The following is a 5,000-nucleotide window of genomic DNA, read 5'->3' on the forward strand; positions in this document are numbered from 1 at the left end:
GGGTCACGCAGCACCAACTCCTCACCTTATTGATTTCCCATCACTGTGTTGCGAGCGTCTACTGGCCTCTCCGCCTCTCCTGTCTCTCTATGTCGTCTGCGTCTCTCTGTCGGGTCTCCATCTCTCTCCTCTTCCTTCTCTCCCTCGCCCTCCCTCCCTTTCCTCCCTCACCATTTTTCTTTTCCTTGCTCGCTCCGGCCTCACCGCTCGCCCTTCTCTACATTCCCTGCCTGTCTCGATTGCACGCGTGCACCTCTCTTCCGCTTTCTCTTCTCCCCCCCCCCCTCTCTCTCTCTCTCTCTCTCTCTCTGTCTGTCTTTGTCTCTCTCTCTCTCTCTGTTTCTCAGTTTCTTTCTCTCACTCTTCTCTCTCGTTTCCCTTGTGCCCTTACCTTCATGGAAAGCGAGAGAGAACGAGAGAAATGGAAACAGGGAATAAGAAATAGAGATATATAAAAAGAGAAAGTAAAGACATAAAATGGGAAATAGATATGGAGAAAGACAAACATAGATATGAGACAGGGATATAAAGTAGAAAAAAAATATTAATAAAACGTACCCATAAACAAGCAAACAAGGAAAAAAACAAGAAAGAAAGAAAAGAAAGCAAAGCAGACTCACACACCGATAAAAAGCGATAGAGAGAAAAACGCCAGACGATAAACTCCTCTACAGACAGGGACAAAGAGCGAACAAAAGGGACAGCGATATAAGACAGCTTCATAAGACCTTCTGTCCCAAAATGCATTAGTCTTAATGAGTCTCTTTACCTGTTGCTCGTCACCTGTCGATTGATGCCGTTTGCTTGATATTGTTTGCTGTTTAAAGAGTCCTTGTTTGCATTTATTTGTTATTTGAAGAGGTTGTTTGCTTGTTTGTTTGTTCGTTTTTTGTTGTTTGTTGTTTTTGCTATATGTTTTGTTGTTTGTTTTTTTGTTTCTGATTAGGTTTGTTGTTTGCTACTTCTGCTATTTAAAGAGTTGCTGTTTGCATTTTTTTTGCTATTTTAAGAGTTGTTTCTTATATTTGTTATTCAAAGAGTTTGTTATTTTTTTTATATTTATTCATTTATTTTATCTCATCTTATTATTATTATTATTGTTTTTTTTTCATATTTATTTATCATTTTATTTTTTGCTATCCAGTGTGTCGTTTGCTATTTTTCGAATCGCTTTGCTTGGAGGGAATTCCTGTCATCGTACGATTTGTATACGATTTCTACTCCCCCCCCAAAAAAAAAAAGAAGAAGAAGAAGAAGAAAAAAGGTGTTGCCAGAAAATTCGGGTGACAACCATCAGCGTTGTCGGTAACTGAGAATGCAATGGTGATGATAGTGATGGTTGCTTGTGATGATGATGGTGCAATGGTGATAATAACCATGATGGTATTGATAATGTAGATGGTGATGAAATTATTAATGGTGGAATGGTGATGATGATCTTAATAATGTTGATGGTGTAGATGGTGCTGAGAGTATTAATGATGACATCGATAAAAAACTATAATAAAATATTGGTGATAATAATATTAGTGATAGAAAGTTAAGTCAAGGTAAAAGAAGTAATGGTAATGATGAGGATGATAATTATGATAAAAGTGATGCTGATGATAACCATAAAATAACCATAAAAATAATATCAGCGTTAAGACGAATAAAAAAAGGATGAAACTCGATATAAAATTAACGACGTGAAGAGAAAACTACTGAGAAAAGACATTTAATTTGGAGACTATATAGAAAAGAGAGAAATGAAAGTTGCTGCCGAATTATCTGAACCAAAACTTTTCGCTCTCTTTGGCCATAATTCAGCTTCTACCAATATTAACATGTCTATCACATTCTCTCAGGCATTTGAAAGGCTGGCGTTTTAATCTATAAAATGATTGACGCGTGTGTTTATCAATACATCATAACAGAGAGGTAAAATTGCAATGTTTTTTTTCCGTAAATTCGTATAATTTATTTTTATTTTTATTTTTGGCCGTTACGAATTCGAAAATTTGAATCGTGACCATCGTTAAAATAACAGCCGCAGCATGTTTATTTTTGTCATGTAAATAATAAAAAAAACTTTTTTTTTTTTTCTTACCTGTAAAATCCCTTTCTTCTCCCCATCTGTTTTCTAGCTACATTTCTTTCTCCCACCCTCGTTCCTTTCCAAACTTTAAAAAAATACATTACTCAAAATTCTATATTCTCTCTCTCTCACTCCTCTCCCCTTTCCCTAAAACCTTTTTTTTCCAACCTAAAGGAAAACTTCTATCATTTTTCACAGGCATTTTTCCCCACCTCTCTCCTTTCATTGTCTACCCATTTATTTCCCGTAAACATTTTCTTAGCTTGGAAAAAAAAGAATTTCCATTCCCATCCCCTACCCATCTCTTTCCCGAAACTTTCTCCTTTTCTCCTTTTCCTTTTCCACATTCTCTCTTTCCCTATTCTTCTCCCGATCTTAGAATCCTCATTTGCCTATCCTTGCCTTAGTCTTCTCCTTTCATTCTCTTTTCCCTTTCCCCTCTCTTCCTCACCCTTTTCTCTCGTCAGCTTCCCCCTCCCCATCTTCCGCTTTCGCCGTCCCTCTGTCCCTTTCTTTCTCCCTTTCTTTCCTCTCTATCCCCTTGTTTCCTCTTCCCCATTCCCCCACCCCTTTTCATTCATCCTCTATCTTTCCTCTTTCTCTCCCCTCTTCGCTTCACTCCCTCCTCTTTCTCTTTCCCTAACTCCCTTCATTTTCCCCTCCTCTTCCACTCCCTTTTCTCTTTCCCTCCCTCCCCTCTTTCTCTTTCTTCTTCAATTCCCCTCCTCTTTCTCTCTCTTTCCCCATATCCTCCTCTTCCATCTTTCCCTCCTCGTGCCATTTACCCTTTTTCCACACTTCCTTCTCTCCTTTTTCCTCTTCTCTCCCCCTCCTTCACACCCTTATTTCCCTTTCCCCTTCTCCCTCATCCCTACCCCTCTCCCTCTTCCCCAACCCCCTTTCTCTTACCCCTTTCGTCTTCTCTCTTTCTCCTCTTTCCATTTCCCTTCTCTCTCTCTCCCCCTACCCTTTTTCCCTTTCCCCTTTCCCCCAAACCCTCTTCCTTCCCCTTCTTCTTTCCCTCTCCCCTTCTCTTCCCCACCCCTCTTTCCCTTTCCCCTTCTCTTCCCCACCCCTCTTTCCCTTTCCCCCTCTCTCCCCCCTCCTCTTTCCCTTTCCCCAAACCCTCCTCCTCCCCCCTTCTCTCCCTCTCCCCCAACCCCCTCTCCCCCAACCCCCTTTCCCTCTCCCCTCCCCCCTTCCACCCCCCACCCCCTTCGAACGTGCCGGCAGACGTTCTTCCGCGCTCCCTCGCGCTCAAGTGATGCGACGAGGAAGGTCTACATTTCGCGCGAACGAAGAAACCAGATGCGGGCACTTCTTGGCGATATTTATTTATTTATGAATTTTGTTGCTGTTGTTGTTATTGTTGTTGTTAGTTTTTTTATTGTTATTTTTGCTTTTATTGTTATAATGATAATAGTGATGATGCTAATGATAATTGTTATTGTCATTATGGTCACTGTTATTGTTGCTTGTTATTTTGATGATTAACGTCATTATTATTATTGTTCTTTTTATTATTGCAATTAGTATTATTCTTGGTCTTATCATAATAATCACGAACATTTCTTCTATTTATTATTGTAGTTATTCTTATTTTTTAAATCATTATTATTACCTATAATAAAATTATACTTCGTACGTTAACACTTAAAGTTTACACCTGAAATGAAATTCCACGTTTCTTGTTTTGATGTAAGGTGGGCGTCTTTTCCATGTAACTACAAACTTGAAGTCAATTCACTTTGGTGTAAAATGGTGTGATAATTTACAACATTAGTATTATAGAATAAGAGAAACATACTGTTATAAATCTTTGAGAATTCTAGCTTTATTGTTATCATTATTGTTATTATCGTTGTTATGGTTAATATCATCATTATTGTCATTATGGATATTATCATTATCATTGTCATCATAATTAATATTGTTATCAGTTTGCTTCGAGGCAAGCGCACTGCATTGAAGTAGTTAGACCGTCAATTTATGCACATTTTCATATATTTACACGAGGGGGGGGGGGATTAAGGGGAAAGGTAGGAATGGAAATGGATGGGAAGGGGAAAAAGAAAGGGGGTAGAGAGATACAGGAAAGGGAAAGGGTCTTAAAGAGAAAAGGGGGATGGGGAACGTGAAACAGAAGGGAAACGGAAGAGATTTAAAGAGGATAAGGGAATGGGGAAAGGGAAAGAAAAGAGGAAAGGGGAGGAAGCTCAGATAAAAAGAGGGGGGTGGGAGGGGTTGAAGGGGGGGGGGTGAGGGAGCGAAGGAAGTGGGGGAGATTAAGAAGGAAGAGGAGGGGAGTGGGAGGGGGCAGATGCAAGGGAGAAGAGGTGCGAGTTGAAGGAAGATTTGCGAGTGAAAAGGGGTGGCAGAGAGGGAAAGGGAGAAGGAGAGGGAGAGTGAGAGGGAGAAGGAAAGGGAGAGGGAGAGGGAGAGTGAGAGGGAGAAGGAAAGGGAGAGGGAGATGGGAGGCGAAAGATTAGAGGAGGATGAATGAGGGAGAGAGTACTATTATCATTATTATCATCCTCCTTCTCCTCCTCCTCCTCATCACCATCATCATCATCATTATGATTATTTTTATTATCCTTATTATTATTATTATTATTATTATTATTATTATTATTATTATTATTATATTATTATTATTATTATTATTTGTTGTTGTTGTTGTTATTATTATTATTATTATTATTATTATTATTATTATTATTATTATTATTATTATTATTGTTGTCATTATCATTATTATCATCATCATTATTATTGTTGTTGTTATACTTATTATTACTATTATTATCATTATTATTATTATTATTATTATTATTATTATTATTATTATTATTACTATTATTATTATTATTATTATTATCATCATCATCAATCACCATCACCATCATCATCACTATTTTCAGCA

Source organism: Penaeus monodon, chromosome 11, assembly GCF_015228065.2.
Source record: "Penaeus monodon isolate SGIC_2016 chromosome 11, NSTDA_Pmon_1, whole genome shotgun sequence".
In the NCBI taxonomy this organism is placed as follows: Eukaryota; Metazoa; Arthropoda; class Malacostraca; order Decapoda; family Penaeidae; genus Penaeus; species Penaeus monodon.